Consider the following 14,299-nt stretch of genomic DNA (forward strand, 5'->3'; position numbering starts at 1 on the left):
TTAGTGGGTAGTGTTCCAATCCTTCGGGTCTCTTGAGCTACCAAATCACCTAGGAGAAGTATGAGTGTGGTGCCACATGGGACTTGGATCTATCTGTGAAAAAAGGATGAAAGATCTGTGAATTTAATCCTGAAATTCAGGAAACCTATAAGGGAGCATTTTTCTATGCTCAGATTCTAAGAAACACCTTATTTGCATTATTGATCAAAAATGTACTTTAAATGACCTTTGTGTTAAAGTGGATTTTGAGGTGAGAATAAGTTTAAAGAGGATCTTCAGGAGAAAATGTCCAGTTCTCATTAACATAATCAAATAACCAAGTTAATGCATTTTAGGCCATTCTGAGGTTAGACGCAAGTTCCATGTAGACTGAAGAACGATGGGTAGAAAGAACTATTAAACCTGTGTTCTCCTCAGGGTACCTGGGCAGCCCTGGTCCCATGCTGTGTTCTGTAACAGTGGGATGCTTTAAAACGCTTCTTAATAGCTTTCTCTTATAGCTTACCATTCGCTTAACGGGCAAGGTAAAATCTAGTCCCTTTTTCCTTTTATTTTTAGTTGCCAGGATACAAAGCTATCTTAAGGCATATTTATCACACAAACGTAAGAGCAACACAAATAAAGAGGAAAAGGGATTTTTCTTAACTTTATTCTCTGTTACTATGCCCCTTATTTCTTGCTTTGTACTTTGTTTTCTGTTGAGTTTACGCACTATTTTGTCATTTGAGTTTGTCACTCATGACACCCATCTTCTATATTACCATATACACTCAGTTAACATTGTAATGTCAAGTGACTCATTGCTTGAGGGCTGTCTCCTTGCTGTAGACGACTGTGGTCACACCTGTGTCATCAAGCATAACATATGTGGGATTCTATACCCATATATTTCTAAAACTTTAGATTATTCCTCTATATTATTTCTGAAACCTACATTGATATCTATATTTCTTTTTAATTTCTATGTGCTACTTATGTAATATCCTCAAATGTCTATGTATGGTTGAGGGATACATCTCATTAAATTGAGATAAACAAGTAAAACTGAACTAACACAGCTCACTTGCTTGGGCTGTAGCTTTGATGAAGAACAAGGAGAGTGACAGGCAAAAAAAGGGGAGGGCATTGTAATTATTGTCAACTTCTAGCTCACCTGTGTGAGACTGGGTTTCCCTTGTATTCTACCCCAGAGACAAACCTCCCCTTCCAAAAACAGTGTTTGCTGCAACAGAGTTCTATCTACTTGCTTTTCTAATCATTAGTTTTCTGGTAATGTTTTGTGAGAAAATATTCTTAAGGCATCTTTCTTCTAGAATGACTAACCCATAGCTAAAATTTCATTCCATGCAGCAAAAAAATCATTCCTGATCACATATTGCTATGCCTATCATGCAACGAATATTATTCAAGTTTCATCAGAGAAGCTACTTGCAGTAAATGGCAATTAGTCCAAAAACCCACCAATTGGGCAGTGTGGAGAGAATGAGGGACTTTGCCCCATTCAGACCATAATGGAGTGTCTTCGTCAAACACCTCCATTCAAGACTCAGAGATCTATGTATAAGAGGAGGCAAAAGACTATAAGAACCAGGGGAGATAAATGCTTCCAAGGAAAGCATCATCCAAACCCAGCAGGACTGGTGCAGGGCAGGTGTACATATGAACTACAGATAAAGAGGCAGCATGAGCAAGAGGATAGGACCCCAGTACTGAGAAAGGGAAGTAGTACAAATTACCCCAACTCCCACATCAAGAAGCTACTTGGGATTAATAAAGAAAGTAAAATCAGTGTTCTCCACTGGAGTGATACTGGATGTTTCAATCACAAGGCAGACCCCAGTCCCAAGGTGTTTCTTGTCAACACAAGTTCCACGTATGCTTTGTAAATTTTTTTATTTTGTTTGTGGGAGGTTTTGTGAATTTTTTTTGTCTTATTGCAAGTGTGTTTGATTGGTTGTGTTTATTGTTGCTATTTTCCTCTCTCTTGATAAATAATATTTATTCTTCCAAAGAACCATGCTTTTTCTTCTTTTTGGTAAGCAACTACTTAATTGAATGTGAACTGCAAATCTAATCTTTTATGCAGTCGTTCTTATTTATTTATTTATTGCTTCAAAGGGATTGTTCAGAGTCAGTCAACACATGAGGGGTATAAGTATTATCCTGAGATCTGAACACAGTATGTACACGAATCTTCCCCCCTCCTTTTTAATACAATTTTGTTCGATGACCTTGAACCCATCCTCATATTCTTCAGGTCTGAAATTTTCAAAAATCTCTGAATTTTAAGACTTCCCTTTACCTCAGTTTCAAAGACCAGGAAACTCAGCTTGTGGTGGAAGAAGATCCTCTGAGGCTCCATCTTCTAATGTTCGATAGTCCTCATAACCTCTCTGGCTTCCTTAGGGAGTTCTGACTATGAATACTGTAAGACTTATGGGCCCTATCAGTAGGAAAGTAAGGTGTATGTGATTAGGTATATACTCATCTGGCTTTTTCAAAAATAAAATTTTTATGGTAAGTTGTTTTACATTTTATTGTACTACAAAAGAAAACAGGAGGAAGAGGAAGAGGAGGACAATGGACAACGAAGACACAAAAATAGGTGGGTGAGGAAGGGAGAGTGGATCGATCTGGGAGCAGTTGGAGAAGAAAATAAATATGATCAGAACAAAATATATAAAGATCTCAAGGAACTAATAATTTGTTTCTTTTAAATAAATGATAAACAGAAAAATTAAATTGAATATGCAAAGAACCAAAACTAAACCCATCACATAAAGATCTCTGGATATAAGACTATCCAAATAAAAAGTCTGTTTGTAAACAGGAGCTAAAATTCCACAATAACGTCTCTGTGTCTGTTAAGGGACATAGCCAACTGGACATAAGCTTTCCTGCACAGTTTCTGCAACACCTGCAGGCCTCAGACACGAAACCCTGGGCTTCTAAAGACTTTCTGAGTTGGTGATCCTCTGCTGGCTTCTTCCACCCTCAATAATACTCTGGGTTATCTCTCTTCATTCTTTTTCTGATGAGTCAATTCTAAACTTTTCCCCCACAACCCTTAATTTCATTTCCCCACTGTAGAATTGGTAAATTAAGACAAATAAAATAGGAAAAATTTGCAAACACAAAACAGTGTGGCAATCTGCATAAACATGTGACCTCAAAGAATTAATTTACATAAGGAAGAAATAGTGTTGTCCACTCTGGTTCAAACCCAAGGTTTGTCCTTAGCTGTGTAACCTTAGACAAAGCGTTTATCCCCTCTTCATTAGTCCCGAGTAGTAAAGGTGTGGCATAAGACATGGTATAAGGCTGACTCAGGATGCCTCAGTAGCTGAGAGCTGCAACCATCTTCTAGATTTTGCTTTTTCTCTGGGACACAGGGATAGAATTCAGTTTACAAGAGAAACAGTTCTCATGAAATAGACGATTGAAATTTAAAAATTGTTTATTGAGGGAAACAAATCTCAGTTAGGTAAAATCATTTTCCATTTCTTGCTATATAAAATATAGACTGTATTCTTGCCATGCCAATGTGATTTTATGTGTGAAATGATCACCTTCAATTTGTCTATTTTTGATCTTCCTTATGGCTAAGCAAACATAACACCTAGTCAGCCCGAAAAGCATATTTGAGCTCACCCAACTGATAAGCTTTACTTTCTGTTGTCTTTCAAAGAAGCACATTTTTTTTGCTTCTTTTGCTGTTTTTGTTTTTCTATTTGGTACCCCTGGGAATTGAAATCAGGGGCTCAGTCCTCTAAAATACACTCCAAACTCTATTTCTTACATTTCTTATATGGGTTACTTGATACTAGTATGTTTCCCATTGAGTCTATTAAAATATTTATACAAATTGTTCATATCTACTCAATGAATTAAAATATGGCTCAAGATAAGGAGAAATATGGTGAATCAGTTAAGAACACTGCTTTTACTGAGGATGTGAGTTCCATTCCCTACACCCATGCCAAGCACAACTGTAGATCCAGTTCCATGGGAAACTATGATATCTCCTAGATCCACAGGAACTTGCACTCACATGTTCACAAACTCATATTCACACACACACACACACACACACACACACACACACACTTAATTAAAACTGGAATAAATATTTAAAATATAATTGCTCAATAGTTTTCATCAGATCAAAAATTGAATTCATTGCATTTCTTTAAGTGGTAAATAGTATAATCGGGGGTGGGGGGATAGAGGGAAAAGGAGGGAGAGAGAAAGCAAAATTTCTCCCTTGAGTGTATTTTCACATTTGGCAAACAGACAATTAAAGCTGAATTTATAACTAATGACATTGTTTTAAATTCCAAAGTGCAGCCACATGGCTCCTTTGGAACACCACGACAATATCTGCTTAGTGGTGGAGATCTCACCTGGTCTCCTGGGACAAGATGCTAGTCCGGTAAATCACACTGAGGAAAAGTCTGTACGTGCCTGGAAACCATCTGTGCACAGCAATATAAATGACAAACCAAGCCATTTCATCTGTCGCCCCTAAAGTCAACCTCCTGCCTCAGAGACCAAGACATATCACAGAAGCAGAGTTTCTCTCTGCCGGGCTGGCAGAGACTTTGCCTTTCGATCTCACTGAAGGCAAGTGAGAGCTTGTGGGCAAATGAAGAAGCCTGGCTGTTCTGGAGAGTTTGTACCTGCTGCAGCAGGAAGATGTTGTAAGGCTGCCCTTTCGAGTTGTTGACAGAGCATCCTTCTGCAACTATTTACATAGAAGCAAAACTTATTTTCTTCTATATGTCACTGTTTGTACTCTACCTTATGTACATGTTGTTCTGTGGATGCAGATAAATAAAAGCAGACTACTGTAGTGAGTAGAGGGGAGGCAAAATTTGTACTCCTGAAAAGTCCAAGATAATGTCTCCTGAGGGTACAGGTGAGTTTCTAATACACAGAATGCCTCAAAGCACCTCAAAGTGAGCGCTAATCTGAGCCTACTGTCTGCCCATTGGCAGCTGCAAACCTCATAGCTCTAGAAAATGACTTTGTCATTTGTTAACATAGTAGATTGTTTTAAGTTCTCAAAGACCAGGCTATCTCTAAGTCATAGAACCTATTATTTTTCCAAGTTTACTCATATTGTTGACAGGGTTCATTTCCTGACTGTTCCAGGACTACGCGTCTCATTTTCTAGTGTCTGGTGGCTTCAGTCAGCTCAGTTCAAGAAGTCACTTCAACATGTCTACTGTTATTGTCATTGTTGAACTCATGTATAGGCCATCAGGTTGGTAAGACTTTATGGGTGTAGTTTTACACGTTAGTAAAAGGCATGATCTCATAGCAAAATTTCTGATTCTCTCGGTTTCAAAATCCTTTCCATCTCCTCTTTTTCCATAATCACTGAACCTCTGTGCATAGCCTGTCTTGTAGATGTATTCACTGGGACTGTACTCCGCAACTCTGTATTTTGATCGGTTGTAGTACTGTTCTATAATGGTCTTGACTGTTGCAAAAAAAATTTCTTGTATGAAAGATGAGAACTACATTTATCTGTTGTTATAATTATAAATATTTCTACTTTAGTCAGGGGTTATGCTGGTTTTGTAAATTAGGGATTGTAGATCTCCTCCAAGATTCAACACTTCACTCTCTCTGGGTAGAAGGCTAGGTACCAGGCATGATTTCTCTTAAGACTCTTAAGTGAGTCTTCAACCCAATTCAAGAGCTGTTGTTACATGCCAAGGTATGCCTGACATTGCTACACCCTGGGTTTTTGTTTTAGTTTGGTTAGTTGGTTGGTTGGTGTTTTTGATTTTTTTTCCTCATGCTGGTCAGGGTTGTGGATCATAGATGTCATAGCTGGGTAGAAGAACTCTTGGTTGTTTCTCCTTTTTAGAAGCTTGCATAGTGCCTTCTGTTATGATAAAAACTGGTCCCCAGGAAGAGGCCGTTCAAGTCAGTTCAAGCTCAGGGGCTTCTGGGTCACATGTATGAAGTGCATGATGTCTTCAGCAGTAGTGACTTACCTTCCACCTCTAGGGGAAGGCATGCAAAGACAATATCCCTGTCATGTATGGGGAATCTCTTGGGCAACCCATATCAACAACTCAAAAGAGGAACTGGGCTCCACATCCCGTTTTGATTGGTTATAGCTTTCTATAATGGTGTTAGAAAGCCTTCCACAAGGAAGACTATTCTTCACCAATTGGTCATCGAATGCCAAATCTTCAACCCTGAAAACACACACACACACACACACACACACACACACACACACACACACGTAGCATTATACAGCCTGAGCAGGTTCACTTAGGATTCTATGTGCACATATATGTATGCACGCATTCATGTAGCAACATTTCATTTTATAAATTAATAAATATGAAAAATAGCCAAGAGGGTATTTGGGAGAGAATTCGGAGGGCAGAAATTGAAAGGAGAGATAATGTAATTATATATAATCTCAAAAAAAAGTTTAAAAAGAGACACCATCTTTCCTCATCAGCATGTCCATACAGGTTTGAGTCTTCTAGATAGTAGTGACTCTCACAATATCTTTAAAAAATTTACTGATTTAGGAATCTGCACAGCTCATATTAGCTGCACAATCTAATCTAGTCAAGGGCAACATAATTCTGCACAGAGCCATCTTCAGCATGTCTCAGCTTTCACTGATGTAGAAGAAAATGGGGAATACCTCAAAATGCTGACTACCACAGGAACACATCTTTTGTGGCTTTTTACGGGGAACAGTACCTTTGTTTCCTTGAAACAATCTAATTGATTATTACTCCTGTTTATAAATGTTATGCTAAGTGTAGGAACTTTCTCTGTATCATCTTGCTTTTTTCATTATTGACTATCTGATTTTGGAGCAAGTCATTTAGCTTGAGTTTTGTCAGATGTTAACAGCTTTAACAACAATACACTAATCGTCCAGGGTGAGAGTTCTCCTCACCTGTCAGTGATCAATAATTCCTAAATTTCCAATGTGATGCTTTCAAACCAACCACCCAGTTGAAGTTTTGTTAAGCATTGAATTTGTAAATAGGTTGTACATTTTCCTTGATTATTCTATAAATTGAATTCTATAAATCTATAAATAAGTTCTCTGAATTCTTAACAACCTTAGTTATTATATTTAATAATGGATGATCAGGACTTTCTTTACACTGCTAATTACCATAGATATTTTGTCTTTTCCTTGAATTTAATGAAAATCTTTCTAATATTTATGCAAGATATCATTGATAAGTTTAATCAAGTAGAAACAACTTTCTTCTTATTTTATATAATCTCAAGAAAATTAATTGTCCTTTTTGATTCTCTGAACCTATTTCTATAACATTTATTTTTTGAAATTTGAGGGAAAGTAATTTATAAAGCTAGACATATTTTCTAGTCTACCTAGATGTACAATTTAAATCTATGAGTTTGTCAATATTTTCTTGGTTTATTTTTTCTAATCTTTTCTGAGTCCATGGTTAAATTATTCAATTTAGAACTAGTATTTGAAATAGAATTAAAATACAACAAAATATTTCTAACTGCTTCTGCTGGAAGCTTCACTAATGCCATCATTAAACCACTGAACTGAACAGGACCCCCGTTGAAGGAATCAGAGAAAGGACTGAAAGAGCTTGAAGGGGCTTGAGACCCCATATGAACAACAATGCCAACGAACCAGAGCTTCCAGGGACTAAGCCACTACCTAAAGACTATACATGGACTGACCCTGGACTCTAACTGCATAGGTAACAATGAATAGCCTAGTAAGAGCACCAGTGGAAGGGGAAGCCCTTGGTCCTGCCAAGGCTGGACCCTCAGTGAACAGGATTCTTGGGAGGAGAGCAGTAATGGGGGGAGAATGGGGAGGGGAACACCCTTAGAGAAGGGAAGGAGGAGGGGTTAGGGGGATGTTGGCCTGGAAACCAGAAAGGGGAATAAAAATTGAAATGTAAATAAGAAATGCTCAAGTTAATAAAGATGAAAAAAGTCTTAAGGCTCATGGGAAGGTTAAAATAAATCACCAAAAATGCTATTTGAGGTCATTATGAAGAATGTCCCCAAGAGTAGATAATATAGACACTTACCAATGTTACTTTCCCATTGTTGTGATAAAACACCATGACCAAGACAACTCATAGAAAAAAAGTTATTTGGAGCCTCTGTTTCCAGAGGTATAAGAATCTATCACCAACATTGCAAAGAAGCATGGTGGCAAGTAGATGGTGTCTGGTGACGAACACTGAGATCTAACACCTTCAACCACAAGTGGCAAGCACAGAGAACAAACTCAAAATCATGCCAGTCTTTAAGCTCTCAAAATCTACTCCAAGCGAAATATTTCCTCTAGCAAAACCACATTTTTTTAAAAAAAAATTATTTAATCTTTGTTTCTACACTCCAGATTTTATCCCCCTCCTGGTCTACCCTCTGACTGTTCCACATCCTATACCTCCTCCCCACCCCTGTCTCCACAAGGATGTCCTCACCCTCACCCCCACCCCTACCCAACCAGACCTCTAAACTTCCTGGACCTCCAGTCTCTTGAGGGTTAGGTTCATCTTCTCTGACTGAACCCAGAACCGGAAGTCCTCTGCTGTATATGTTTTGGGGCCTCATATCAGCTGGTGTATGCTGCCTGATTGGTGGTACAGTGTCTCAGAGATCTCAGGGGTCTAGGTTAATTGAGATTGCTGGTCCTCCTACAGAGTTGCCCTCCTCCTCATCTTTCTCCAACTTGTCCCTAATTCAAACACAGGGATCAACAGCTTCTGTCCATCGGTTGGGTGCAAATATCTGTATCTGACTCTTTGAGCTACATGTTGGGTCTCTCAGAGGGCAGTCATGTTAGGTCCCGTTTTGTGAGCACTCCATAGGCTTAGTAACAGTGTGAGGCCTTGGGGCCTATCCTAGAGGTGGATCCCACTTTGGGCCTGTGACTGGACCTCCTTTTCCTCAGGCTGTTCTCCATTTTTGTCCCTTCAGTTCTTTCAGACAGGAACAATTATGGGTCAGAGTTTTGACTGTGTAATACCAACCATATTCCTCACTTGAAGCCCTGTCTTTCTGCTGGATGTGGGCTCTACAAGTTCCCTCTCCCCACTGTAGGATGCTTCATCCAAGACCTTCCCTTTGAGTTCTGAGAGTCTCTCATCTCCCAGGTCACTGGTACATTCTGGAGGGTCCCCGCACCTCCTACCTCCTGAGGTTGCTTGTTTCCATTCTCTCTCCTGGACCCATGTCTCATTAACCTACCCAAATAGGATCTCCTACTATAAACCAGGTTTTCAAATAGGCGTGTCTGCCTCTCTGAAGGTTTAGCTCTCCCTCCCACGGGATTTGGGTGCAGAGAGCATGGGTGTCATTCTCATTCAGACTATCAAATATTTCAAATGTCTTTAGGCTAAGCCGTAGTCAATTCTGACCTGGCAGTCAACCCGGACAGCGTTTTTCCATTTATTTCTTTAGAGTCATGAATCTTCCTCCATGGTTCCAGAGAGCTGCTGAGGCCAGGCCCTGGGGGTCCCTGTGTAGAGATCTTGGTAGGGCCATTGCATAAAGCTGTTGAAGTGAAGCTTGTGTTGCATCTGTGACCCCAAGGTATTGGAGATGCCAATGACACAGAATATCTACTAGGAACAACTGCACGCACGGGAGATAGAACCAAGCTAAGAGGAGAAATGATGGTCCAGAGGGCAAAGCTGGAAGGGCAGAGAGGTGTGTAAGCCCTATGATACTGGACTTGAAGCTCTACAATCTAGTGTTTGTCCAGCGTTTCAATCCGGCGTTGGGCCAGTATTTCCTCACTATGCCTCCATACCCACTTACGTAATGGTAATGGATCTTCTGTGCCATTACATGTTGGAAGCATGCACATTTCTTCCCTTTTGACAGAGGCGATATGGTGCTATCTACATTAGGGCTAGTAGTCCACTCTTCTCCTTTAGGTTTTTATCTCTATTAGCATTCCTCACAGACAGACCCGGATGTGTATGCTCAACTTACCGTTTAGATACTACACAACCAAAACAATTTGGCATTTAAGAGTAAACATTATTAAAACATTCGTCTTCCAGAAGGGCAATTTTCAAATTGTCTTTAGCAGCCTTCTTGGAATCACAGATATGTATATATGTATATGTGTATGTGTATGTATATATGTATACATGCACATAACTTAATTTATCAATTTTTATTTGTTTGCTCTCAACATTGAGTACCTAGTGGAATTCCAAACCGAGACCTTCCATTAACAACAATTGAAGTTTTAAACACTGACTAACTATTTCCTTCTATCCCTAATGATGGAACGGGTTAAAAACTTTATATCCTGTTTAGCTAGGTTTATGTAGGATGCCCCGGCCAGTTGTCCTTTCCTGCAGGAAAGTCAATGAATGTGCAGAGGGTACCTGGAAGAGAATGGGGGACAGGAGACGCAAAGAAGGACACCAAGACAAGAGTCTGATCAAGGTGACAATTTTATTTTTTCCCAAGGCTGAGTTTATACCATAACAGGGGTAACAGAGAGGGGGAAGTGGGAAACATTTACGCAGTCCAAGGACACAGTACTCGTGTGGTCAGCTGATGTCAGCAGGATGTTGGCTTTTCAGAAAGGTTCCAGGTTTGTCATATCATTAGTCAGCAGGATGTTGGCTTTTCAGAAAGGTTCCAGGTTTGTCTATCGTTAGGCATCCTGACCACCAGATTAGCCTTCTGCAGCTGGCTGGGGATTTTCCTTAAACCCAGTCATACTTAACTCTAACCATAATATTAGCATCAATAATGGGGGGAGGGTTTAAGAGCATCATTCCCAACAGTAGGACATGTTCATGAAATGGTTGATGATGACAACAATGATGGTGATTGAGATCTGCTGAAAACTCATGGTTTATGAAGGAGTCTAGATAAGTAAATGGGAAAACCCATGGAGCCCCAACACTGAGAGAGGGAGAACTAGTAAAGAGGACAATAATTGGTTATCCAATACCAAATGCTCAACCCTGAACATAAACATACAAGTAGCGCCATTCAGACTGGGTAGGATATATTTATATATTTAGGAATATGTATGATATGAACATATGTATATGATGACAAGTAATGAAATATAGGCCATGAACTTAGATGAAACTTAGGCGAAAGAGAGCAAGACGGTTTTGAGACTTAAATGCTGGTAACACGATGGATGTCGTGTTATGTACTGTGTTAAAGCAAGTCTCTACTTCTGTATACTTTGGAGCTTTTCATTCACCTTTCTTACTCCAAAATTTCCCTTTCTCACTCTGCTCATTAAGTCATAGGAGTGGAGTGGTATGCTGCTAGACCATTGGGTAAATAAGGATACATTTTCAGAAACTAGTGATCAGTTTACAGTAGCAAGGACACAGGAACCCAAGAGAAAATGGAAAGATGGACATTTCATTTTTATTGTGTGTGACTATGCAGAGTTAGAAAGGGTAAACAATTACTTGTATTAATATTAAATATTAATTGTATTAATATTAAATAAAGTAATTAAATAAATTAAATAATTTTAATAATTAAATAATTTAATAAATAAATAAATAATTTAATTAATATTAAATATTAATTGTATTAACACAATACAACTTTAACGAATAAATCTGTATAAAAATGAACCATCTAGGGGTTGGGGATTTAGGTCAGTGGTAGAGCGCTTATCTAGCAAGCTCAAGGCCCTGGGTTCGGTCCCCAGCTCCGAAAAAAAGAAAAGGAAAAAAAATGAACCATCTACAAGAAAACATCATCCATTATTGTTCTCTGGGCAGAGGAATAACTACCAGCTATGACTGAAATGGTATTTCATTCTTGTAAAAATTAAATGAAACCGGTTTCTTATGCTAAGGTATTTTTAATTTTTTAGTTATTCTTTGAGTATTCCATACAATATGTTTTAACCATACTTTTCTCTCTCCAAAGTCGACAAAAATTCTACCCACTACACTACGTATGAATCCAATTTCACATTCTTTCTCTTTTTTAAAACTGACACACACACATACCACCACCAGCAGCACCACACCCACTACAACCACCACCCCATGAAGTCATATTTGTATTAACATGCTCACATGTAAGCATGAGACCTTCAGGTTAAGATTTAGGTGCCGAAGAGACAATGCAAAGATTAAAAGAGCCAGAGGTGTTATAGGATTTCAAGAGAACCACATTTTCCAGACACAACACTATAGAAGCAAAAACAACTCACAGAGACAGGAAAGTCTACACAAGACCTGAGAAGCTCATGCCAGCCAAAACTGCAACAGAGAAAAGAGGAAGGAGGTAAAGAACCCCACCCTTAGCCAGGAAGCTACTCACAGGATATAGATGGGAGAAGAGGGACAATCCGTTTTCTTCAGTGAAGCGACTATTTATATCAGCCACATTCTAGCATAAGCTAATGAATGTTTAAGTTGCACAATCTATGTCATCAGGGCTTCAGGTCTTTTACCTAGAAACTGTGTGACTTTGGGCAAGTCACTTTCTATTTGAGGGCTGCAGTGCCATTGTCCGTTAAATAGAAAATGATGTCTTCACTTGAAACTTTCTGTGCTCTGGTGGCAGTCACTTCACATTTTATTTAAGGAAAACTTTTAACCAAATCCTGACTCTTGAGCTGCTGCCTGAAACATGTTTAGGATGTTTTATATCCACAAAGGACATTAAAGTACTGCGAGAAACATTCTTTCTATGGCCAAGGCATTGTACATTACACTCGTTTATTCATGATGCAAAATCATAAGCCCTCCATTGCATCTCAGCTAAACTATTGGGGGAAAAAAGTAGTCATCTGCTTGTCTGAAAGATCAGTTTATAATCATAGTAATGCACAGACATGTGGGTGAAAGGAAAGATGCTTGCTGCTGCATACTGCTTAAGCATAACCCTAGTCACGTGAACTCTAATCATCTCCTTTCTTCTTTGCTTTTCTTCTGGAATGAAAGACTCCTGAGGGCAGCAATTATTATGCATACATCAATAGATTCCCAGAACCTAATAATAGCTACGTGAAAGGATTAGCTAGGAAAGGATGGTAGTTTGTGTTAACTAATGTAGGATTGTATGTTAAGTAGGATCAGGATTATCTAGCAACAACCTTTTAAAACCATACAAATATTATCTGATTTTTATATATGAAAAAGCTGAAGGAAGAGAAGCATATATGTTGCCTTAGCCCTCAACTCCTCAGGATGGTTCTTGGAGGTAGGTGTAAGAAGGTGCAAAATTAATGACACAAGCTCTGGGAGCCAGGGGAGAAGCAGAAACAGCATTTACTGTAGGATTGGATCATGCAGTTATATTCTCTGCCCACGTCCCCTCAGTCTGTAACTGCTTGATGAACATAGCTTGCACCAGCAGATTGGCTGCCCTAGTAACACATATGTGATTTTTGTCCCCAAATATGCGGTTAGCACATGCAGAAGCACTTGCTGTGATCGTGGGCCACTGGAGACCACTAGTCAGAACATGCTGACTCACTCACTACACTTAAATATTTTTTTCAAATAGACAAAGTGGCAGAACCCAGGTTCTCGTTTATTTTTTTTCTGAACCTAACTTCGATCATCATAGCACCAACCTTCTTAATACATTGTTGTAACGGTGTAGATGTATTTACATTCATTGATCTACTGAGTGAACCATCGTTTCCGTTGAAAATTAGAATATAATTAATATAAATAAGTTTAATTCAGTTTAATAAGAACACACCAGTCTAGGACCAGGTGCATTTCTTGGCAATTGACACACTATGTGGAAAGATGCGATGCAGTGTCTCTATATATGGCACAGGACCTTGAGGAATGGGTGAAAGATGAGTGCAAATGGCTCCATTATAAGTCAGAGATGATGGATGGGATAGGTGAGGAGTGTACTGGATGCTTCAGAGGTTCTAATGAAGGGCAGATGGCATCCTCATTGTAAGCAAGCACAGAGAGGATGGCATTTGAAAAAAATATCTCAGAGATACACATGCAGCATGAAAAGATAACCGGAATAGTATCATTAAAGGAAATACTCTGGTGGTAAAGAGCAAAGATGGGATATGTCACAGAACACTGTGTGAGGTGATAGTTTGATTCTAGCCTAGAATATCTGTGAATGTTCCTTAGAAGAAGCATCCCAAAGGCTTTACCAGATCATATGTTTTCTTCCTTTTCAAGTGTGAAAATGACCCTGTGTTCATGACATAAAGTTATTACTGCTTCCTCTACAAAGACTGTCCACTGACAACAAGGTTGTCAAGAGGATGTAGTGCAGCCTGTGGTTTGGTGACAAAAAGAGTATA

This window comes from Rattus norvegicus, chromosome 11 (assembly GCF_021556685.1).
Source record: "Rattus norvegicus strain SHRSP/BbbUtx chromosome 11, alternate assembly SHRSP_T2T, whole genome shotgun sequence".
Taxonomy (NCBI): Eukaryota; Metazoa; Chordata; class Mammalia; order Rodentia; family Muridae; genus Rattus; species Rattus norvegicus.